Source organism: Leopardus geoffroyi, chromosome C1 (assembly GCF_018350155.1).
Source record: "Leopardus geoffroyi isolate Oge1 chromosome C1, O.geoffroyi_Oge1_pat1.0, whole genome shotgun sequence".
Lineage (NCBI taxonomy): Eukaryota > Metazoa > Chordata > Mammalia > Carnivora > Felidae > Leopardus > Leopardus geoffroyi.
Genome location: NC_059328.1, coordinates 145784426 through 145811562, shown reverse-complemented (window position 1 = coordinate 145811562; position 27137 = coordinate 145784426).

The window sequence follows — 27137 nt, the reverse complement described above, 5'->3', positions numbered from 1 at the left end:
CATTTAGATTGTTGACTTTTCACCTGTGTAAAGTCCTTCCTCCTATTTTGAGCTTCAAGTCATCTAGCTTTACCATCTCTTTTCCCACCTATACTCCTTCTCCGATATCTTAGATGATCTGAACGTTAATATGTTGGGTTTTATGTACCCTAAGACAAAACCACCCATCTCCAGAGAAAGAGAGAAAGCAGAGAGGGCAATCTCCATCCTTGATTTTATAGTTCTTCAGTTGAATTCCTTGAGATGTCCAGCTATCTTCACAGCCCTTAGATTCTGTTTTTAAAAAAATATTGTATTTCTTCCAGTTAATTATTTTTAGTTCTTGGAGGGGAAATACTTGTCATAGTGAAAAACACATTGGCTGCTTGGGATTCAAAATAACTGATTTTGTTCAACTTTTTACTTGAATCATCTTGAGGAAATTTCTCTGTGTCTTTAGGTCTCAGTTTTTCATCAAGAGCCCCTTTAAGGGCAGTTTGGTGCTGTGGATAGAATCCTGAATTTATTGTCAATAACCAGGTTCTTTCCCCTTGCTCTGTTACCTAATTACCCATTTCATTTTAAGAAAGTCATTTAATCTCCAAATGCCTTAATTTCCTCCTATTGGCAATGACTCAAAGGGTGTCATCAAAGCAAGTAGTCAAAGGGATTCAATGATTACAGACAAACAACAACTGATACACAATCAGAACTTTGATATGTGATATGGACAATTATGTAGCCTTGTTATATCTTATCTATTGGATAATCTGTTTTCATACTTCTTTCCGCAAAGCAGGGAAGCCCTTTAAATGAAACTTGGCATGGGACTCCTTTTCTAAACCTAACATTTATCACTATAGGATAGTGTCATAACCCTTAAGTGTTATTAAATGATGTCAGAAATTATGTCAACCTGTTGTACATGTTAACAGATTAGCAGTGGCAACTACTATTCCACAAGGCCATATAGTTCAAATAGTAAAATAGCATGGTTATTCCAATTTTTTTGAGAAGTAAATTCCACTAGGCATAAATTGAAATCTCCTCTGTAATGAAGCTATAGCATATTAATAAATTATGATTTATTGAAGAAGACTTCCTATGAAATAAAGTTTGTTCATTATTTTTTAGTTAAAATATTCCATTCTTCTGACTTACTGAAATAAGTGAAATACGTAAATGCACATATTTTCTAATCCCTGAAGTGATATTAAATGCATAGATATATAAATATAGATATTTGCTACTGTTACAAACACGAAGAAGTTCATTTCTGTCTTTTTTTCTGGAACCATGCATAATTTTTTTCTCATGTCCTTTCAGGCCCTATTCAAAAATCTGTGTTTGTTGTATAAATATGTATTTTAAAATATTAGCTGCCTCTATATCTTTCTTGAATCTGTTGGAATTATTAATTGATCCACCAAAGCTCATTATTCACCCCAAACATAGAGTTAACATTTAAGTCTTTTAACAGTAGTTTCTAGGTGGCTTGTAGATATTTTATTCAATAATAAGGATTATATTGTGTTTAATCCTCTGAAAAGATACTGTAATTAATTGGCAAATTGCTACACCACTGGTAAGTATTTTAAACCTAATTACTTCTTCCTTTTGCTTTCTGCTTCAGATCGTCAGTTAGGAAAAGTCTGGCACACACACTTAAATAAAGAATTGAAAGAGCATCTAGTCAAAGAACTAAAATGTTAATACTGAAGTTTCTTTATGTTACAGATATTCAAGCTCTAAACTGTGTGGTTCTTTCTAGAGTTCTAAATTAATGGCCAGGACAAAGAGAGGCTTAATTTGTGGGAAAGAAATCTCAGATGCAAAGAACTTCCTTATTCTTTTAGGCTCTGAAGAAATGCAGTGCATTTATCAGCTTTGAGTGGATATCATTGTGTTTATAACAGAGTGGAGGCACCATGCAATTTTGCTCCTGAAATTGGTTTATATAGATGACTGGTTGCTGTGAAGTGTGTGTCAGAGCTCCATGCAGCTGTTATGAAGTAGTACAATTGTCATCGCTTCTTACATGGTTGTTGAGAAGAGCTTGAGAGCCCAGCTCAGTCAGCTGTTGAATAGATAACCCAACACAGTTAACGTGGCATACATTGTAAAGAATTACATGCCTGCTACAATGAGCTTTGGGCCTTTGGTCTAGATAATAATCCTGGTGGGTGTACCACGTGTAGTGGCTGTCTGATCACTCAGATATAACTGACGAAACATAAAGAAAAATGTCAGTCGACTGAAAGAAGAATGCCCCTGCAAGTTTGTTTAAGGTTCACGTAAACGGCTGTGTGTATTTTTTAACCCCAAGTCTGCCAAAAACTTGACTGCCATGTTCAATGTCTCACACTGAAATGCAAGATCTGGGGATGATGACCTATTGAAGGCTGTGTTTGAATATGTTGGTGTGCGTGAAAGCCCTGCCTATCACTTTGGGTTACACAGATGAGTATTTCTGTTTCAGAGAAAATAAAGCCTTTTTGAAAAACAACTTACATGTACAATGTATAAATTAAGCAATACTAGAAAAGATAATTATTGACAACTTTTGAGTAATGACGGCATTTCATTTTATTTTCCCAAAACAATCAGAATGACAATGTAGATCTTTTGAGTGATTATTAATTATAATGAAACTAAAAAGTGGGAAGAAATACCACTGTTTGCCATTTAAGCATAGACACAAACACTGGGATAATTAACATGTTAAAATAATGTCTTTGAAACCCAGAGGGGATGAAAACAACTGACGTTATAGGATTTCCAACTTAAAGCTTCTATTTTTTTTTTTTTTTTTTCCATTCCCTAACTTGTGTTTCTGGACTTAGTTGTCTCAGTCCATATGGCATGTCCCAAACATGGCTGGAATTAGGTCTGCCTTGAATCCTATGCTCATTGGGAGGATTTATGGATATAACATCTGCTTAAACTTGGAGAATTTTTTTCATATCTGATAATTCATATCTTCAAAATTCATCATTTTGTCTCTTTAATATCCATAAATAATAACTCGTTTATAAGCAGATAATCACAAATAAAAAAATAAAATCAAGTGGCGCTTTTCTATAAGTGACCCACATAAATAGGAAACTAAGTTTTACAACTTGAGCTAATTTCAGGTTCTTATTATTAGTAACTAGATTTTACAAACATGTATTTATACTTTACCTAAAAAAAGCACTTAGGGGTGTTTAAATAGTAGTAGTATATTCTGAAAACAAGAAAATTCATTTAGTCAGAATTTTTTCTTTCAGCTCAACCTCTTACAAGAAATCTGAATCACATTTAAATTTGTATGACTGACTTTTTATAATGACTGTTAATAGATTTGTATAAAAAATATTTTCAATAACATACCACATACCATTCAAAATGTGTTTGTCTTAACTTCTATTTTTATTACTTATGTTTCTTGGGGGTGTCTTCTGATGAGCACAGTATTTAAATCATGTTTCTCAAAAAAACTGTCCAGGCACTAAGTGTATCAGTCTCTTGATACAAAATTGCAAAGTTTTAGGCTTAATAACCTGTATCATCTTTCAAGATCCTTCACATACACATTAAAATCAGAGGATTTTTGAAATATAATCATAAAGCATAGTATTAACTTGTAAGGAATACTCATAAAGTCTTTGAAATCCAGTTTTCTGTGATGAACACTTTTACAAAATTTATTTTGTCACTGAGGCCACCCAAAAATTATCAACTCACACCCAATTCATTATAAATCTTGTAATTTTGATTTTCTCCCATATATTCAGCTCTCAATAAATAAACTCTTTAAACACTATCTTTATTTATTCCTGATGACCTTAAAGTACAAAAGTGCCTGAATGAAAAAGAAATAATATTATTCTCTGTCCTACTTTCTGTGGTGTGGATTTAAAATTTCCAAAATAAAAATTTTTAAACACTTTGTATTGAAAGAATGGAAATGCGGGGCGCCTGGGTGGCTCAGTCGGTTAAGGGTCCGACTTCGGCTCAGGTCATGATCTTGGGGTCTGTGAGTTCGAGCCCCGCGTCGGGCTCTGTGCTGACAGCTCAGAGCCTGGAGCCTGTTTCAGATTCCGTGTCTCCCTCTCTCTGATCCTCCCCCGTTCATGCTCTGTCTCTCTCTGTCTCAAAAATAAAAATAAACGTTAAAAAAAAAAAAGAAAGAATGGAAATGAGGAAGATCTAACATGGCCACGATTGTTTTCCATTCCTCCCATTGAAGTGAATCTATTTCCCAAGCCCTTAAATCTAGGCTGGTCTTTGAAACAGCCTTGATCAAGGAATGAGGCAGAAATGCTTTTATGTTACTTTTGAGCATAAGCCTCTAAAAGTCTTAAAGTTTCCATATTTGTGCTGTTGGAACACCACTGCCACTTAATATGAAACCTAGGTTATTCTGTCAGAGCGGCTATATGGTGAGGATTCTAGGCATTGTAACTGACAGACCAAGTTACCACTAGAAACGTGAGTGAGGCCATCTTGGAATATCTATCGCTGGTCAAACCTCCAGGTGACTGCTTCTACATGAGTAACACCAAGCAAGGAGAGAAAAATCACCCAGCAGATTTACCCCAAACTTCAGTCATGATAAGTAAATGATTATTATTTTTAAGCCATTAAGGTTCGGTGTGATTTGTTATATGATAACTAGAACAGATGTGATTATTCTGATGATTTCTTTCTCTGAGAAATATTTTTGAAAAAATGGCAGCATGATAATAATAATAATAATAATGATAGCAATTTCAGTCTCAAGAAATTAAGGCTTAGTTCAACAAGTCTCATTCTCAATGAAAGAACTTTAACACAGTGTATACTCTTCGTGGTTGAAGAAACAGAATTACAAATATTTGTCTCTGTTATCAAATAAACCATCTGAATAATGAAAATTTTATCCCATTGACTGTGTTGAAAAATACTTGTTTTTGCTTTGTCTAAATGAAAACAAATGAGATTTTTCCCTGTATCTGAATTGGTTAACTTTTAATATATTGACTATGTTTGGTTACTTGGATGAAGAAAATTTATCCTCCCCTTGATGTAATGGGGTTGCTCACTGTCTCAACTTAATGATAGTTCCTACAGAGACATACTTCTTGGATATGTTACAGCAAGGAAGAGATGGCATTTTAAATATTTATTCTTATTTAAAAAATATATTAAAATGGTATGATTTGGCTGACCCTAAAGCCAGCTAACAAATTGTTTGTGAAATATGGTACTTGGTGGTAAATAGAGATTGACAGTGATTTTTATAGAGATATTTCATCAATTCAAGCCTGGCTGCATTTCTGAGCAGTAGGTCTAAAAATATAATACATTTCTGTCCTTCCTTTGAGACAGATATATTGGACATTTATGAGTTTGAGTTACTTGTTTCTTTTCCTCACCCATCACTTCCTTTGAAAACTGAAACAAATTAATGGGAAGGTCTCTCTTAGAGACACTCACTGCCAAAATTTTATTTCAATGGGAAATGCCAGCAACATCCTGTTCAAGATCTACACGTTCCTATGTGAGATATCATGTTCATATTTTGAAGCCCGTAGCTTGTTGGACATTACTTGATGTAAACTCATTTCTCACAGAATAAGCAAGCAAGAAACCAAATTTGGAAAACAAATAGGCAAACAATGACAAAAAGCAACAAAAAATTATCTTGAAAACCTGTGGCTATTTTCAGATGATTTTAAAAAGCAAATAGAACAGGTTCTGGAAAAATAGCCATTGTAGAGAATTAAGTAGCCATTTTTCAATAGACCAGATTTGTCTAAGATTATACTTGCAGCATGCATACCTTATCTGGGTTTATTGACATAACTGGGGAATTTATAAACTATGTACCTTTAAACTTAGTAAATTCTGAAATACAAAACTTTCCACAGGACTTGTATGGTTAACATAAAAAATGTATCAATTTCTAATTTTTTTAAGTTTACTTATTTCAAGAGAGAGTGAGAGAGAGAGCATGAGTTGGGTAGGGGCAGAGAGAGAGAGAGGATTCCGAGCAGCTTCCCCACTGTCAGCGCAGAGCCCGACGTGGGGCTTGAACTCACAGAGCATGAGACCATGACCTGAGCCCAGATTGAGAGTTGGATGCTTAACGGAGACACCCAGATGCCCCCAAAATGTACCAATTTCTGAGAGAGAAAACTAGAAGGTCTTCAGTTGCCAGGCCTAGCAGTACATAACTGCAGAAGTCATCTGTGTTTCAGAGAGTATGTGTTAAAATTTTTTAATTTGAATAAATCACAAGTTAGATATAGAAGATTGCCTATTAGATCAATTTCCAAACGCCAATTAATTTCAAGGCACTCATTCTCGTTGGTGTGAGATTCTCAGCCCCCTCACTCTCAAAGAGGGCACTTGCTGTATTCCCAGCAGGAAGTCCAAGTTTAGTAGTACATTTCCGATCAAGCTCTCAAGCCCAGGAGTGGCTAGAAATTATTTAAATATGAAATAGTTATGCTCAAAAAGTTTTTTAAAATATATGTGTATGTTGCCTGTAATTTAACTTCTCATAGAATATTATCATATATAACCCTGAGAGTTCTTCCCATACCCAGATTTGCTGGAACCAATTTTAACTAAATTTTTAACTAAAATTTTTTTAAAATTCTTTTTAACATTTATTTATTTTTGAGAGACAGGGAGAGGCAGAGCATGAGCAGGGGAGGGGGAGAGAGAGAGGGAGACACAGAATCTGAAACAGGTTTCCAGGCTCTGAGCTGTTTGTTAGCACAGAGCCTGACTCGGGGCTTGAACTCACAAACTGCAAGACCATGACCTGAACTGAAGTCAGTCGCTCAACCGACTGAGCCACCCAGGCGCCCTTTAACTAAAATTTTATCCTTGGATACATTCACAGTAGATCCTGTGACTACTTCTTGATAACTCATATATTTTGATTAATTTGCAATATGATCTGGTCAATATTAAAGCACAGATACATTCACTCATTCGCTAGTTCAACAAGTTTATGAGCAACTGCTACGTGTCCGATACTCTTCTAAGTGGAGGAGACAGTAGGAAACAAAGAAGATAATGTCCCTGATGTCATGAAGCTGGTATTCAAGTGGATAAAATAGTCAATAATAAATACATAAATAAGTAAGTGTGGGTGTATATACATACCCACACACATCTAAAATTAGGTTCTAATGAATAGTAAAGCATAGTAGAAAAAAAAAAAACAAGAGAAAAGAGGTGTTATTTTAGGTAACATACAGAAAATGTCTTGCAGGGTATGTTATTTTGCCACAGACCTGACTTAAATGAGGACGTGAACCGGCAAATATCAGCAGAAGTAGCATTCCAGAGAAAACTTGAAGGGAGAACTAGGAAGTTTCCAGGAATAAGGAGGAGGGCAGATAGGCAAAGCCAATATAGCTGCATGTGTGTTGGATTTTCCTGGTTGCTTTAAAGCAAGTTTCTATTTGTGTTTTAATTAAATACGATGGAATTTTTTTGCTTCAGTCCATTTCAGTGGGTCCTACTCTATGTAGCACTGTCCTCTCAATCACTCCTACATCCTCCACATGTGTCTGTAGTAGTGAACTTCAAAGCAAACATGCACTGCCAATAGTCGCCCCTCCTTGAATAAGGACAGTCAAGCTGTTTCATCTAGATGTCTAATTACTACTTTTCACAACGTGCTTTAGACATAGTCACCCATCATGGCCCTGAGATCTCATTCTGCCAATCTGAAGTTTTCTATCTCAATTTAGGCATTGTCGTCAGTTCCCTTTAGACATGTTATTGTGGAAATACCCTTATTGATCTCTGTTTGGTCCTTTCTATTTGCTGTGCCTCCTATTGGTAAATGATAGGGATTCCAACCCTGTTCTTAAAGACTCTGGGCCCTTGTTCTGAAAACTGTTGTCATTGTCATAATCTTTATTTTGTTGTATAAACTGTTGAAAACGTTAACTCTGCTGGATCCTACATTAGTGCTTGTTCTTTCCCAGAGTTGTGGGTGATTCAATGAAATTTCTTCATTGACTTAGACAACCCTGAAATCAAGAGTCACATGCTCTACTGACTGAGCCACACAGATGCCCTGACAGAAGTGACTTTTTTTTAATGTTTACTTATTTTGAGAAAAAGAGAGAGGGAGAGCACATGCAGGAGGGGCTGAAGGAGGGTGACAGAGGATCTGAAGCAGGCTCTGCACTGACAGCAGAGAGCCCGCTTGATGTGGAGGTTGAACTCACAAATCACAAGATCGTGACCTGAGTCAAAGTCAGACGCTTAAGGGACTGAACCACCTAGACGCCCAGAAGATATTTTTGAAAGCAAATAGTTAAGCACTGGAATTGAGAAAAACTTGAATTATGTTCAATATTAAGGAATCTATGGTGATTAATAGGATAATACAGTTATCAGAGTACAATTTCTACAACTGTAAGTACAATATTAGTATCTGCTTTTTTTTTTTTTGGCTCCTGATATCTTGCAGTGGGGCAACGTGTACAGTCATTTCAAAAGTCTTAGTGATTTTTGTTGAGTACATAGTTACTTACATTATTTTTCCATTATACTACTTATTTCCATTTACTCCTGTTCATTGGGTAATCTCATAAAAGTACATGACTTCTACTATTACACCTGTAAACTAATCTTACTCTAATACAAATTGTAAACCTCCTTCATTTTCTCCAGATCTGTAGAACCAATGACATATAAACCCGGATATCCCAGGCTTCCTCATCATGTCCCAACAAACACATCAACTTCCTTTTCTGGACCTCGTAAACTTATAGGATTCTTCTTCCTCTAGAACTCAGCCTTCCATATTTTCTGCCTCAGACACGTAAGATAAATAGCCAAAAGTCATCCTTGACATTTTTCTTTCTTCCCAGTTTTTATTTAATAGGTAAGAATTCCAGCCAATTTTATCTCTTAAAGTATCTCATATCTGTTTGCTGCTCTCTATCTCTACCACTATTGCTTCAAGCCTTCCTCATCAATATATAATATATATATATATGGATGACTCTAGCTTCACCTACATTAAATTATATTTCATCTAATAATAATTTGATCTTTTAAAATGAAACCTGGTCGTGCGTCCTCATTCTTAAACTTTTTCATTATCACCCCACAGTTGAGTGACAATTCAAAATTCTATGATTTTAGTTCTCTAAATCTAGCCTCCACCTCCAACTACCTCCTACATAAAGAAACTAACTTCTTGTCTCTCTGTAAGCCATATATATAGCCATGGCCTTATATATGCTACACATTGTGCTTGATATATATTGCCCTTTTCTTGGTCTGTCTGGTGATCTACTCATCTTCCTCACTAACTAACCTAGAGATAGTTCATTATTCTCTGATCATTGTATCAGTAACCCCTGGTCATAATAATAGCCATAAAAGACAAACACAATGCCTCAGAGGCAGTGACAGTGAAGCAAGGCATCTAGATGGCTCTGCTGATCTTGGCTGGATTTACTTGCATATCTGAATGTCAGCTGATAGCTAATGTAGGCTGGCATCAGATGAAAGATAAATACAATTTAGTTCTGCAGGTGTGACTTATCCAGTAGACTACAAGCCTGGGCATGTTTTCATGACAACAGTAGAGATACAAGTACAGGCTAGTGAAAACATCCCAACCTCTTGAGACTTAGGTTCAAAAATGGCGCCCTGCCACTTTAACTCATCCAATTGGCCAAGTAAGTTGCATGAGATAAGAAAGTTAAGGCACATTCATCAGGAGAAATCTCAAGTCCTGTAGATTCAGAGAAGGGTGAAGAATTGAAACTATTCATGTAATCATCCTACCATACTTCTTTAGAGCATTTTCGTATTTTATTGAAATTATTTTTATATGCTTCTTGTTGCATGTTTTTTAACATAAAAGCCATGTCTCATTTAGCTTTCTACTTCAGAGATATAAACCCAATAATGGTAATTATTGAGTAACAGGTCACCAAAATTTAATGAAAGTCTAATGCGTAACATATTTAATGAAAAACATATATATAACTTCTTAAATAGGTGAATGTTTTTCTATTTGCTAAAATAAATTTATTTTAAATATTAAAAATCATTCAGTATTTGAAGAGTGTTAGAAAGAATTTTTATAGAGAAATGATAAAAATAAATATTAAATGTATAGCACTGTAGCAACTAAGTAACTCATGTGACAACAGCTCATATGGCCCAGAGAGATGACTATAATTTTTTGTTTGTTTTAGTAGGAAACTACAGCTATAAATTTGTGTTCCCAAACTTAATACTATAAAAAACAATTTGTTCAATATTTTCCTTGCATTTATATTAGTTGTAATCATTTATTATAATTAATTAGTACACATGACACTTCTTGCTTTCAGTGATCATTAATTAATTCACTGTATACATGAAAAATGTAAGTCAATGTTAACATCCCCATTTTACAGAAACCAAATGTTCTTTTTGATGATAGAACATAAACTATTCTTATCATTTTTTCCCTCAATGATCAGAAAGAATAATAGTGACTAATGAGGTATATTCTGGAACATCTTCTTAGCTTTGCTATATTCTGACACAATAGCCACTTGGATAGTATAAATAAGAAATATAAATTTCAAAATTCTTTTCAATATGTTAGTGAATTTCCTTAGAATAAAATAAGGCATAGCTAAAAGAGCTTAAATTACTTATGTTGCATGTAGTTTGGCTCATTAGAAGAGTATATGATAGATATTAGAATACCTAGAATTTTTGCCCTGATGTCTTCTTGTCTCACTAGTCACCCTATCCAGAAGGTTTAGTAGATGAGTGCTTTTGTCTTCTCTTTAGAGTTAGACAAATGGAGATACTTCAGAAATTTGCTCATTATTTCCAAGTAAGAGATTGCATCGGCTATAAAATTCAATATGATTATTTGATCTTTCTTCCCTTCCTTCCTTCCTCCTCCTCCCCTCCCTCCCTCCCTCCCTGCCTCCCTCCCTTTCTTTTTCTTTCTTTCTTTCTTTCTTTCTTTCTTTCTTTCTTTCTTTCTTTCTTTTTCTTTCTTTCTTTCTTTCATATACATAGAGAGAACATGAGCAGGAGAGATGGGCAGATTGAGAGAGAAAGAATCTTAAGCAGGCTCCATACTCGGAGCAGAGCTCAACATGGAGCTTGACCCTAGAAACCTGGGATCACGACCTGAGCCTAAATTAAGTCAGATGTGCAACAAACTGAGCCATTCAGGTGCCCCAGGATTGTTGGATACTTCTTTATATATATTTAGATCAATTAATAAAAGTTGCCTTGACCACTATTTCAGAGCCAGTCTTTGGAAGTGTGTACACAGTTGGGAACTTTCCATAGTACCGGAATATGAATTGTTAAGCTTTTAGAAAACTAATGTGATTTTCACAGCAGAAAATGCCCATTTTTTTTAAAAGCTCCTTTAGGACATTTCTTCTACAGAAAATAAAGTTTAGTTTTACTTTGTTTTCAGTTGCTCAAACTCAATCATCATGTAATAAAGTCAAGTTATAGCCATTAATATTTACTTTCCTTTTTTTTTTGCTTCTGTATTGATTAGCTTCTCTCATTGCCTGTAAATATCTTTTTACTTAAAAATAAAAATAATAAAATAGTGCATTTTGTTACAAGATCTCATAATAATTGACTAGAGAGTTGAAACTATAGAAGAATTGTAATGCAGAATATTATAGTTTCTGATTTATTAGATCTAATCCTGATTAAAAATTTCAACTTCTAAGAGCTTATTACTTGGTTTCCTCATTATACCCATTATACTTTATTGTTCTTTTTGTTTTATGTTATAACCTTAAATCATTTTCTAATATTGTGATTTGGGGTCTTATATTTTAAATTAAAGCACTTTTATGAAATAAATACATTGTTTACTAAAATTTCAATAGCATGCTAGTTGCTATGATCTGTTGTACATTTTCAAAGCATGGATAGGATCCCAAGCTTGGCCCAGAAGATTTTAGGTAACCTTTGTGGACAGATATATTATTACTGATATCACATCCTGGGGCTTTAAAATGTTCCTTTTGAGCCCAATGTTTTTCAATTCTAAACCCCTCTAAATTCTCTTTCTGATAGTTTATTATTACTGTATAGAAACTCAACAGATTTTTGCACACTGATTTTGTATCCTGCAACTTTACTGAATTCTTTTATTAGCTCTAAGAGTTTTTGATGAAGTTGTTAGACTTTTCTATTTACATATCATGTCATCTACAAATAGTGACTAGTGCCAGTTTTACTTCTTTTCCAATTTGCATGCTTTTTCTTTTCCTTGCCTAATCACTCTTGCTAAGATTTCCAATACTATGTTGAATAAAAGTAGCAAGTCTTGTTCCTGAACTTAGAGCTTTTCACCATTGAGTAAGAAGTTAGCTGTAGGTTTGTCATATAATGCCTTTATTATCTTAAGGTATGTTCCCTTTAGGCCCATTTTGTCGAGAGTCCTTACCATAAATGGATATTGAGTTTGTCAAATGTGTTTTCCGCATCTTTTGAGATGATCATATGCTTTTTATCCTTCATTTTGTTAGTGTGGTGTATCAGAAGCTGAACCAGCCTTGTATTTCTAGAATAAATCCAATTTGATCATGGTGTATGATCCATTTAATGTACTGTTGAATTCACTTTGCTGACATTTTGTTGAGAATTTTTATATCTATTTTTATCAGAGATATTGACTGTGATTTTCTTTTCTTGTGGCATCTGTGTCTGGTTTTGGTAGCAGGGTAATCTGGCCTTGTATAATGCATTGGAAGTGTTCCCTCCTTTTGTATTTTTTAAAAGACTTTGAGAAGGATAGTTTTTAAATTTTCGAATATTTGATAGAATTACCAGTGAAGCATGTGTTCCTGGATTTTTCTTGTTGGGATGTCTTTGACTACTGACTCAACCTCCTTACTAGTAATAAGTCTGTTCAGATTTTTCTATTTCATCATGATTCAGTATTGGTATGTTGTATATTTCCAGAAATGTATATGTTTCTTCTAGGTTGTCCAATTTGTTGCCATATAATTGTTCAAAATAATGTCTTATGATCCTTTGTATTTATATGGTATTAGTTGTAACTTCTCTTTCATTCCTGATTTTATTTGAGTCTTTTCTTTTTTTTTCCCCCTTGGTTAGTCTAGATAAAGATTTGTCAATTATTTATATTTTCAAAGAACAAGCTCTCAGTTTCATTGAAATTTTCTATTGTCTTTTATTTTCTATTCCATTTATTTTTGTTTTAATCTTTGTAATTTCCTTCTACTAACTTTGCATTTTGTTTGTTCTTTTTATAATTCCTTGAGATGTAAAGACAAATTTATTTGAGACTTTTAACATTTCTTGAGGTAGAGATTTATTGCTATGAACTTCCCTCTTAGAACTGCTTTTACTGCATCCCATAAATTTTGATATGTTTTGCTTCCTTTTTCATTTGTTTCAAGATTTTTTTTTCTGATTCCTCTTTTGATTTTCTCTTTGATCGATTGGAAACTTCCTGTTTCCTTTCATAATTAATATGTAGTTTCAGGGGCACCTGGTTGGCTCAGTTTGTTAAGTATTCTACTCTTGATATTGGCTCAGATCCTGATCTCACAGTTGTGAGATCAAGCCCTGGGCCAGAGTCTGTGTTGACAGCATTGAGACTGGTTAGTATTCTCTCTCTTTCTCTCTTTCTCTCTCTTTCTCTCACTCTCTCCCCCTCCCCTGCTCTCTCTCTCCCTCAAAACTAAATAAATAAACATTTTTAAAAATGTGGTTTCATACCATTGTGGTTGGAAAGGAAAAGATGTTTGATATGATTCCAGTCATCTTAAATTTGTTAAAACTTCTTTTATGGCCTAAAATATGGTCCATATTGGAAAATGTTACATGTGCACTTGAAAGGAATGCGTATTTTGTTGCTTTTCGTTGGAATTTCTGTAAATATTAGTGAAGTCCATTATCTCAAATTCTCCAAATTTGAAGATATGCAGAGGAGAGATTTGTTAACTACCAAATATATCTCCCAAAAGCATTTGGAGGAAAAAATGTTATATTTGGAGGAAATAGATGAGAATGTGCATTCTGAAGCCCAGCTGTGTATAGCTAACCCTCTAAACAACAACAAGAAAAACAACTGAACCCATTTAATCTCTTTGGCCTTTCTGCAGCTTCTCTGACTCTACTCTTGAACTGAGAGATCCCTTAAGGTACATGTCATGAAAAGATAAAACAAAAGTTGAGGCAAGAACAGAAATAGAGAGTAATAGAAAGGGAGAGACAACAAATAAGGCTTGAGAATAAATATGGAAGAGGTTACAGAATGACTAGGGCAGAGCTTTGTGAACTGTGTGGAGCTTTGCCTTGGAATATTTATAAAGACTTTGTACCCATTCACTCATTTACTTTTCAAATTAACCTTATGAACAATGCACTGTTATCATTATCATCCCTTTTTTACGTAGGAGAACACAGCTAATTAACTTGTCCACTGTTACTCAATGAACCTATGATAGGGCTGAAATTTGAATCCAGAAAAAGCTAGCTTCGAAGCCCTTCTGCTCTTGGAAATACTTTGTCTTTCCTCCTCCATAAATTATTCGTTAAACTGTTATTAACATTTAGGATTGATGACTATGTCTTTTTCACCACCCAGATCCCTTTTCTCTCAGTGCAGCAGATACTAGCTGGGAGGTTAGGAGGAAGCATCCTAATAAAACTTATTCATATTAATGTAGGGAGTGTTAGTCACTAAACCTTCCCCAGGGGGTTTTCATTTTTAAAGAGGATGGTTATTAAAACAAGTTTATCTATCATTGGTGAAACACTTAGTTGTATAAAACTAGAAAATAAAACAATTTAGGGATGTGAGATGAAAATAGTTTTGAATAGAGAGGCCACGCATTAAACAAATTGACTCGTACTTCCCCTAAATTACTCCTGTATGTTCCAACCCAAATTTTTATATTTTGACTTGTTCCTTTTTCACTGCTATCTCAATTGCAGCAAGAATGGGGATTCTTGAAAAAAAAATGGAAAAAGTTGGGGAAATGGGAGAATGCAAAGAAAATAAAGTGATGGAAAGATAAATAGCCTATTTGAGGAAACTGCGTGTGTAGCCCGAGGAGGACTATGGAGAAAAATACATATCGGTTTATCTATTAGAAATTATTAATATCGGTAATCCTTAGCTATCTTACAAGAACACAGATTATTTTAGCACCTGCAATGATAACTCAGTATAACATTCCTAAAATCATAAACATAAACATGTATATCTGTTTGAAATTCTCATGAAAGTAATGAAAGACAATATGCAAACTCACTAATTTCAATGAACCACTAAGGTATATATTAAATTAAGCCAATCAATACCACTACAAGATAAAACAACACTTTAATCCTGAAATATTTCAGAGTCCAGCCTGTTTTCGAGTGAGTGCTTCTGCCTTGTATTTCCTTCCACATGTTTAAATAATCACTGAAATGTACTTCACTTACTTGTAATAAGCTTAGGGAAAAAAGAAAGTTAAAATACCCATCTCAATAGAGATTTTAGAGAGTCATCTTCTAACAAAACTGTAGTTAAAAAATTATATGAAAAACAATGATACATTTTTTCCTTGTTTTCAAAAATTCCAGGCAAGAACTTTCTAATCAATGGAAAGCTTTTAGTAGCATCAACTTTATTGACATTTGCCAAACATAAAAGATAAGATATAAGACTCAGATTAATGGAGAACAGATAGATATCTGTGCCGAATTCTACTAAATAATAGATCATCTTTTCATCTTTTTTGCATCTTTGTAGAGCAGTCCTATCCTGAGAATGTCCTTCAGAGTGTGAAATTGCCCCATGGTGTTGTGGAACAAGGCAAGAATATTTTATGAATGTGGTCATCTATCCTGACTGTTCACTTGCTCTGATAGACTCTGTTCAGTCGAGAAAAAAAACATCACCATGATTGCATAGGAGACTGTATTTAACCTAGTGGATTTAAAAATATATGTCACTCTCCTTTTTGTTTTCAGCAAAAAATGAAATTTGAAAGTTTACGTTGGACTGAACAGATAGAAATTTAATTCTAAGCAAAGCAATAATTTTGTTTTTCACATGAGCATTGTACCAGAACTTTGCTGTTCGGAGAAGGCCAGCTTCACTGATACATCCCTTGTAGGAAACCCACAAGTCTCTCTTCTAAATTATTCTTTTGTTTCTGTTTCTAAAATTCCAAACACTTGCATCGTTGATTTAAGTGTCCCCTGAAATGTGTAATTGCAAAACATTCTGAAAATTAAAATGCTTATATTCTTTTACCCATCCATTACTACTGAGGTGTTAAAATAATTTATTCCATTATATTAACGATTGCTTGATGCATCAAAAGATAATTTGCCATGTAATTTTGTTAAACCTGAAACTGTAGCATATTTTCTTGATAATACCATTAATATATCAAGAGTAAATAAAATGTTTAGTGGTAGGCACATTAATTATCGCCTTCATCTATCGGTGTTTAAAACTTAGAAATAATTAAATGTGCTTTAATAAGATATGGTTCTGAGAAAGCCGGATCATTTATGAATCACTAGAGGTGCGTGGAGCTGCGTTTCCCTTGAGAGACAGAATTTATGCCTAACACCCCGCTGATTGTTCAGGAGGTAAAGAACCAATAGCGGCATGTACAGAGGTTTAATTTAAAGTGTGTTTCTCACTAGGCTGCTCACAACACTTAATTAAACTCTGCTGTTTTGGCAATGACAAATGCTGTCGTGCAAAAGGAACCCGAGTCGCGGTGACTGAGAAGCTTTTGTAATTTCTTTCATGTGCGCGGGCAGCCAGATCCAGGGCAGAAAGGAAAGTGAGAATAAAAGAAGACATATTTAAGGTGTTCCGACAAAGTTGCCACTTTTAAGCATGTATTTTATGCACCCAAAAGTACGCATTATTTAAAGGATTTAATCATGTGGTGCTTGGGGAAAATATGGCATGTGACCAGAGAAAACCATTTGAAGCCCATTTCTAAGCTTCTTTTTCATTAGCGACCATAAAACCTGAAAGAATAATTGACTCAAATTTAGATAAATATGTAACATTTTTATTTCTAGGGAATGTTTTCATGTTACATTTTATATGTACTTTGCACGGTATGTGTAAGTTCGTTTCTGGGTATATTTTCAAAATTAAGGCAGTCTATCATATGGATCAAAGAAAACAACAGTAATGGTTATATTTTATAAAATTAATTACAAAGGGAAGCATAGACAACCAACTTTTAAAATTATTCGTGTTGAAAGGGTTACTTTGAAAAATAGCCTAAAAGTCCCTTTATGTGAAACTCTCCTCTCATCTGCCCAGGTTCATTTCTACAGAGCGGTGCTTTTAATGAGGCATAGACCCAAGTCTCCATTTTTATTCCCAAATAAGATAAAAGGTACAAAGAATAAAATGTTGGAGATGATAGCATAAGTATCTAAGATTTGTTGAATAATTATTATGTGTCAAAAACCACGTAGGCATTTTCACATGTGCACACTCACGCAGTCGGCATGATAGTCTACGCATTCAGTATAACCATCGTCTCTACTGATCACAAGAGTGCGATGCAGAGAAGTTAAGACATTTATAGAAGATCACATTGAGTGATCATTTAGTGAAAGTGCAAAAATTCAAACCCAGAGGATCTGTCTCCCCAACCAGTATCCCTAGCCAGTACGCCATAGTGACAAATTGAGACACTATGAAACCTAAACAGAAATCACATCAAATCAAAGTGAAAATAACACAAATACAGTAGTTATTTCCTTGCTTATTATTATTAAAGGACTCTCGACTCTTCCTCTGAAAATCACATTGCTGGAATAAATTTAGGTATCTTCCAACTCCTATCTAGGCACAGAAAGTGAGGTCTAGAGAGGTTAAGGAAATGTACAATATTGCGGAAGTAATCAGTGGGTGTGGCTGAAAACGAAGTTTCCTACTGCCAGCCTTGCTTTCCAGCACACCACACTTCTTTGCTCTTGACTACTGGCATACCTTATCTCAAAAGTAAATACTTGTACTGTTTATTACAAATAAGTAAAGGCGAGACATGTTTAGTTAATTATTGTATTCTTTGTTAATTAAAATGTAGCCATATTATTAAAACAATTACATCACATTTTTCATTTGATTGAATTTTGTGGACAAGAACTTGTATCAACCTGGTATTCAAAGTAGTTTAAAAATACTTCGTTGAATGATTCATTGTTCTTCTCTTCAACTGGTGTCATCGCTTCAAACAGACCCATTTTATGTCATGAAATTATAGAAAGAATTTCAGAGCATGAAGACTATACCTTTTATTCCCTGATAGATGAGCATTCATTTTTTACATGAAAAAATCCATGGTGTAAAATTTCAACTTTGCAACACAATCTGTAGTATTTGTAATACTACAACAAACATTTTTTCTGATTTATTTCAGAATAAATAAATTGGAATTTATTGGAATCTATTGGAATTTGCTTCATTGATTAGACAGTGTCTAAGGCTCAGTGTTGTGTGGTATGAAATTTTCTGTACATTTAAAACAAATACAATTTACTTAAAAACAAATAGCATGAAAATATTATGGAAAGTAGGTAATGCAATTAATTAGCTTAGCTCATTTCTGCTTTAGATTTGGGGCAATTACAGAACATGCTTTGTTAAAACTTTATCAAAGAAGTTTTTATAATTAAATTCTATCAAATATTAGGTTATTCATGTATGTTAGAAAATTGTTGAGCTCTAGCATAATGAACTCAAGAATTTTATGTTCTCGGTTTCAAACAATTCAGGAACAAGTATCCTTGCAAAAGAATAAGGCATAATTCTCTTTTCTACTGGACTACATTGCATATTCAACTTGACAGCTTCTAAGACAGGATACACCGAAAGTACCATGTTTGAAAGACTGTACTGGGACAGATAAAGTAGTATGTGAAGGAGAAAAGTACCATAGAAAGCTTATAAAGCTTTTGATTGTGGGTCTTTCTTTTCCTTTCTTTCTTTCTTTCTTTCTTTCTTTCTTTCTTTCTTTCTTTCTCCCTCTTTTTTTTTATCCAAGGCAGAATACTTTTTTATTTACAATGGTATTAAATTGCTAATGTATCTCTGAGTCTGAATAATATAGAAAGAGTGAGTAACAGGCAAAAGAATTCTACCAGTGGTATGGAGAGTATTAGGTTTGTAGAAGAGACACCTCGTAAGATTATCCTATTTGTCTTTGAAAAAAACAAAACAAAACAACCTGTCTATAAACTCAGAAGGGTATAGCTCTCCAGCTGTTTTCAAATTGGTTATGTATTAAAAATGTAAGCTACTGTTTTGGTCTTTGAGATTGAGAATAAAATAACTTCTAATTGTTTCTGAAGCCATAATGGGATCTGCCTATTTTTCTCATAATCAGATTCATTGGCAGTGGACACTTAGTTTCTTAGAGAGCTAAGGCGGGGGTGGGGGCGGGGAGAGGGCACAACAGACACTGATTTCATGTTCTCCTCTTTTTCACATTTAGGCAATTTCACGTTTAACAGAACACACACCTTTATAATGTCCCAGTAGAACGTTTTGATCAAATGATTTCTGCATCCGGGGCACCTGGGTGGCTCAGTTGGTTAAGCATCCAATTCTTGATTATGGCTCAGCTCATGATCTTACTGTTCTGTGAGTTCAAGCCCTGCTTAGAGGCTCAAGCAGGGACTACTTGAGATTCTTTCTGTCTCTCTCTCTCTCTCTCTGTGCCCCTCCCCTTCCTCACGTGCACACACACTCTTTCTCAAAATAATTTTTTTAAAAAACTATTTTTGTTTCCACAATAGCCTTCTTATAACTTTGTATCTTATCTAATTGACAATTTATTTTCTTCATTGTAAAGACTATGTTTATTAAGTAAATATCTTAAAGGCCACCTTCTCACAGATTCTCACAGATACATTCTTTGATTATCCTATCAAAAGTATACTCTTTACTTTTTTTAAAAAAAAAATTTGTATTGCTAAACTCAGTTTCCTTCATAGCATTTGTCAAATTTGTAATTTCTTAATTTACATATTTACCTATCAATTTATTAATTTATATTTCTATCTCCTTTTCTAAAAAGATCTTCCAAAAGATCATAGACAGAATCTTATTCTTGATCAAACCCTCAACATCAATACAGTTTTTGGCATTTAAGTTGTTCAGTAAATTTTTACTGAAAGAATTAATAAATAAATGATGAATGTATGAAAAAGTTGTCCCTGTCCATATAGTCACTATTGTTTCTTTCTATATATTCTTTATTTTATATTTGTTGCCACTCTGGAAGAGCCTTTGTCTGGCTCTTTTTACTCAGGAGATTTGTCTTGCTAGCCAACAAAAGTTCATTGTTCTACTCAGAAGAGAGAAAAACATTTGGAAGCTCTCACATTTTAAAATCTGAGATTGTGAACCACAAGTTTTCTGAAGCTTGATAGGTATTCATCTATAAGAAGAAGGACACAGTCAAAGAAAGAGAATATCACATATGAGAGCAGTGGGTGTGACAGAGTATCAGTGCTTTTGTGTTCAGTTTGCTTTCTGACTAGCTGTGTGATATTGGGCATATCATTCTAGCTCCGATGAGATTTGTACTATTATTATATGTACTATGTGGAGTTAATAAAATTTGACCGAATTGCAAAGACTCAATGGAGGTAATAGATTTGAGAAAGCTATGATGAGCTAAATTATACGATTCAAGTTCCAGTACTAATAATGAATAGTATATTGAAGATATATGATATTCAACTGTTCTTTTATACAAGCAGCCCTTTCTTTGGATTTTTTGCTAACCTTCAGTGACAGTAAAATTTTTTGCTCAAACATTTCAAGCAATGGTTCTATTGCCTCTACGACGTATTTGAGCAAATACAGGAACACAACGATAGTGAAGTGTAGTATAGTTACAGTTTATTATTCTAAGCATCTGTTAAATAGACCTTTCTCTTTGGGTTTCCACATTTTTACTCCCTTAGATCTTCCTAAATGCTGAATGGCTTCTGAGAAATCAAAGCAGCTCCCTCTCTTGTATTCTCACTATGTCCTTTGCAATGTTTTAAATGAACTTAAGTTGTAAAGGGGCTTAGTATATTTTGCCTCTCTAGATACTCAACTCTCTGCTCACATCCCATCACCTAACATGTAGTGGTTACAGAATGTACTTGAGTGGTTAAGGCTGAACTTCACGTCCCCAACATTTAGAGAAGCAATTCAAAGCAGATAGTGAGCAATTCAGCCGGGGCCTATTTATCCTAGTCATTTATTTTAAAACCCTAACACTAAAACCAGACCATTTTAAATGGTAGATAAAAGGCAGTGAAATTGATGAATGCCTTTTGGCAAGTACAGTTGAGTTTCCATGGGGTTTTATACATTATTGACACTGTCAGTGATTTCGGTGATTGTGGCTACAGCTGGGATGTTATTATTACCATGTTGCCGTACTTCTGTTGGGAGGCTATTCCGTGGTCACAGCTGGAAGTGTTAGTGGCATTTGATGTTCATGACCTGCAGTAATTGTACCATTTTATAAGAGGAGTTCACGAAATCCACAGTCAAGAATTAAGCTGTGCCCGACCAAGTGACTTACGCTAGTAGGCAAGAGAATGAACAGGAGTGGCCTCAGTCAGAATTCAATAGTTGCCACGAGAGACTGAGCAGGTCGTTGTGAGGGTAATGTTACCGTACAATGGCGCCAATCTACAAAGAAGTCTGGGGGTTGCTGTGTTGGCACTGATACATTTCCTTCAAGGCTGTCTTTGGGGTGGGGATTTTTTTATGCCTTTAAGGCCAAGTGAATTCTATTCCACAAATGTATTGTGCGATGAATAGCCCTTTTGCTTTCTCTAAATTTATTTTTTCAGATTGTACAAGCAATACATGTTTATTAGGGATAATTTGAACAATATAAAAAGAATAAAGAATAAATTTGAAATCACGTTTAATCTTAGCACTCACAGGCAGCCAATTTTAATATTTTGGGGGCATCTTTCCAAATATACATGTGTAGATAATTTTAGCAGAAATTGAATTAATGCTGTATGTGTGTTTTTTTTAATTCTGCCTTTCCACACTAACATTAGGACGTAAATAATGAACTGATTCACATAAAAATAGGAACCAATAAAATTCTCTTAAATTTCTGAGATAAAGAAGTTGATTTATTACAAAAACAGTAATCAGGCTTTTAACAAAACAGTCTGTAAAACATGTATTTTTTTGTTGTGTAGTTTAGTGTCAACCTTACAATGGCAAGAATCACACCCAGGTAAGTTAAGCAGTGGCTTACCCTACCTAGTACAATGGGTATTGAGAGACGACTCTGATATTCTTTTCCCCCCAAATACTTTCCTTTGTTGACAAATTCCAGTTATCTAAATTCAGTCCTGAGGGATCCGGCTTTGGGAGCATGACAACTGTGAAAGCAGACACCCTGTGTTGAAAAGTAACCATTCTTAGTGGAGTAAGGCAAGTATATTATTAGCTACTGACATGGGCTACTTTGCCAATGTCTTCTGAGGTTTTGGAAAGCAGAGAACAGAAAATTGAGGAAAAAGAACTCAGACATGCAGTTTGCAATGAGGGAAATGAGGGATGTAATTGATGTATAACACTGTAATTTGTATTCACACACACACACACACACACACACACACACACACACACACAGATTTGTTACCAAAGTCGTAGGATAGTCAAGGTCATGTTTAAGTGCTGAATTTCATGTCTATGTATATACCACTAGCACAACAAACTTGATATGGCCCAGATTAAATATTCTGTCCCATCACAAGCCAGAAGGTAAGTGTGCTGATTTCCCTGCCACTATTTGAATAATAGTTCTCTTCTCACAGGAATTTAAGCATTATAGCTGAATCTTCCCTCCGTCTCACACATTCTATTTAAAATATACTGCCATGAAAAAAATTAATTAAAAAAAGGGGTGCCTGGGTGGCTTAGTCGGTTGAGCGGCTGACTCATGATTTTGGCTCAAGTCATGATCTCAGGGTCGTGGGATTGAACCCCACGTTGGGCTCCGTGCTGAGCATGTAAGCCTACATAAGATTCTCTTTCTCTCTCCTTCTGCCCCTATCCCCTGCTCACGCTACCTCACTCTAAAAAAAATTAGTAAATAAATAAAAAAAAATCTATATCTATATATATATATAGATATATATATACTGCCATGATTTATTAATTTTATCTCACTAATATCTATCCTTACTAACTACTAGGGCTTTTTAATGCACTTATTATATTCCACCTGGCCTATTAGAAAAGGGTCCTCATTAGTCTCCCTCCTTTCCATATTTCCTTACCAAATATTTCTACACATAATAATTCATAACTATTTACAAATTGCTTAATCTAGTCTGCCGATCAAAGCTGTCAGTAGCACTTGATTGCTAATAACAATAATAATACTTAAAAAACAATAGTAGTAATATAATACTAAACATCTTAACTTCAACACTAAGATCCTCTAGAATATAGCCCAAATCTCTCTTCCTGGTTGTAATCCCTCTAACTTTACAGCATCTGGTATCTCAGTTTACTTGGTCTAAGTTCCATTCTTTACAAACCTTACTTGTACTTTCTCTCCTCTGTGACTTGGCACACATTAACCCTTCTCTCTTTAATCTCCTTTTCCATGATCATTCGTTAAAGTCGTTTCCATCAGTAAAAGTGCAATTCAAATGATTTGTTTTCCAGAGTAGAGATTCATTCAGATTTCTTCTGGGTTTCACACTGGGTCTTCAAGTTCAAACAGTGATATCAGCAAATGATTGAATAAATATGTTGAAATGAATTTACATCCTTGGGTGCCTGCGTAGCTCAGTCAGTTAAGCATCAGACTTTGGCTCAGGTCATGATCTTGTGGGTTGTAGGTTTGAGCCCCTCGTTGGGCTCTGTGCTGACAGCTCAGAGCCTGGAGCCTGTTGTGTATCCCTCTCTCTTTGTCCCTTCCCCACTAGTGCTGTGTCTCCCTCTCAAAAACAAATAAACGTTAAAAAAAATTTAACAAATAAATGGATTTATATCCTTGAAAGATATGACTGTTTCAAGGCAAAGGTGGAAATTAGAAGATATGATGGTTCATTTTATGTGTCAAATTGACTGGAGCAAGGACTACCAAGCTGTTTAGTTGATCTTTATTTGGGGTATGTCTGTGAGGGTATTTTGGGATGAGATGAACATGCGATTCCATAGACTGAATAAAGCAGATTGCCCTGTGTAATATGAGTGGCCCTCATCCAAACAGTTGAAAGCCTGTATAAAATAAAAAGGTTGACCCTCCTAAGAGTAAGAGGGAGCTCCTTCTGTTTGATTGATTGAGCTGGACATTGATCTCTACATGCCTCAGAACCCTAACAGAAACAGCAGCTCTTCTTGGATCTGGAGCCTGACGGCTTTAGGACTAGAAATACACTATTGGCTATTCTGGGTCTCTAGCTTTGTGATTGCAGATTTTGGGACTTCTCAGAGTCCATGATCATGTGAGCCAGTGTCTTATAATACATCTCTCTTTATATACATATACATATACATACACATTCTGTTGTTTCTATTTTTCTGGAGAATCCTGACTAATATAGGATACTTTGCCTGAGCGAAGAATAGTGAACTAAAGCCTGAAAACAGAAAATAAATGTGATCTCTTTGAAGGGAATGAACAAGAAAGGAAATGCAAAGACATACTTCCTCATTGAAACTTTTCTTTTAAAATAATTGTATGGATTTTTCACATTGTTCACTTAGTCTATTGCACTGGCCCTGGTCCAAATTTGCAATGTAGCACTTGAGTCCTGAGGAACAGAGGCTCCATTGCAGTACATGCTGATTTAAAAGGTAAATAAGACATATTCATGGGGTGCCTGGGTGGCTCAGTTGGTTAAACGACCGACTCGTGATTTTAGTTCAGGTCATGATCTCACGGTTTGTGAGATCGAGCCCCATATCTGGCTCTGTGCTGACAGTAGAAAGCCCGCTTCCCTCCCCCACTTGCACACACTCTCTCTCAAAATGAATAAACATTAAAAAAATAAAAATAGTTAAGCAAAAGACATGTTCAGTGTTACTTAAGTCTACCCAACCCCTAACCTGACTCTTATGTAATAATGGAAAAGCACTAATAGAAATAAAGGCAAAGAAAATCATCACTTAAAATGATATTAACTTCTTGGGGCACTTGGGTGGCTCAGTCAGTTAAGTATCTGATTCTTGATTTTGTTTCAGATCATGATCTCACAATTGGGAGACTGAGCCTTTCATGGGGCTCTGCATTTGGCGTGAAGCCTGGTTAAGATTTTTTCCCTCTCCCTTCCCCACTCAAGCTCTCTCTGTCTCAAAAAAAAAAAAAAAAAAAAGATATTGACTTCTTGATAGAAAACATTCTAATCTTTCATCTGAGTTTATTTTATTTTTTATTTGTTTTTGTTGGTCAAATTATCCAGTTATTCATAAAAATATAAATTTTAATTTAACAATCTTTTACATGCTACTTCTTTAGTATTAACAGGGATTATACTATTTATAAATTATCATTGTATAAAATAAGCTTTTTGGTATATTAGTCATATTTACATGCCTGAATTTTATGTGTATAAATTAATAAATTATGGAGGCTTTGACTGCCATGGTTATTAAATATTTTCCTGTCAGTTTTACTTCTACTGAATTTTTAACTTGAGCTAATTTTTATAAAAATTAAAATATAATAACAATCTAAAGGAAAATGCAAATCATTTTGGATCTAATAACAACTGCATATATTTTTATATTTATCTTTTCAGACTTTTTCTTTGTATATATGAATTCTTACATGCATACATACATTTTTTATGAAGATGGAATCCCACCACACAAATGAATGCTTCTTTCTTCCTATTTATATACACATACACACAATTATTTTTATACCCATATGCATATACATTAAAGTATGTGCAGACACATGACTAGCTATAAATGTAGACTATGGTTATAGAATATACCCTGGGGAAGAGACATGTAGTTAGATAAACAGTTTTAATGATTTCATATTAATCCATTAAACAATTCTGCCATAAGTTATATAATCATGTCCTCATTGTTGACTAAGGTAGCTAACACTATAATTTCTATCCTTGGTTATATATTTTTCCCACATGTCCTAAATCTGAATTGCCAGGATCACAAAAGGATAAAACGTCTTTTGTCTTTTCTTAAGTTTATTTATTTATTTTGAGAGAGACAGAAAGAGTGAAGGAGAGGCAGAGAGAGAGGAAGAGAGAGAATCCCAAACAGGCTTTGAGCTGTCAGTGCAGAGCTGGACATGGGACTTGATCCCATGAACTGTGAAATCATGACCTGAGCTGAAATTAAGTCATACATTTAACCAACTGAGCTACCTATGTGCCCCAAAAGGATAAAACATCTTTAGAATATTAATATTCATTTCTGTATTGCCTTCCAGAAAGTCTGCATCAATTTATGCACCATGGATATCTATTTCTCTATTACTCTAGTCCACAATAGATAAAATATCTTTGGAAAAGAATATCTTATTGTTTTATTAATTTGCAATTCTTCAATTACTAATAGTATTAAACAATTTTCTTAAAAGTATTAAGAATTCACATTTATTATTTGTTAACTGTCCATCATTTATTTATTTAATAAATACTCACGAGTATTTAACACTTGTCAAGTAATACAATAGATCCTGTATATAGAGAACAAAAAAAATCATTGATAAGCTCAAAATACCAATAGTTAAGACCAGAGAGAAATAAACTTTAAAAAAGTAGTGTAAGGGGACCTAGATGGCAGAACAGCTTGGAAGTTCTTGGCTTCTTTCATCCCTGAAATGCAGATAGATCGACACCAAACCATTTTTGCACACCTAGCAAATTGATTTGAGGATTAACACAACAATCTGCATAACTTGAGCCACAGAATTTGGCAGGTACGTGGTGCACAGAGGTGAACTGAGGGACAGAGAAGTCATGGAGGGTAGGAAGCTATTTTTTCAGAGAGTATAGAGGAAGGGGGTGGGAGATTGCAGCACATTGGGAGAGCACAGGAAAACCATTCCCCCCAGAAAGTAGCTGGAGAGAAAGAGAAAGTGGAAACACTCACAAGGAACTGAACAAGAAATCTGTTCCCCAAC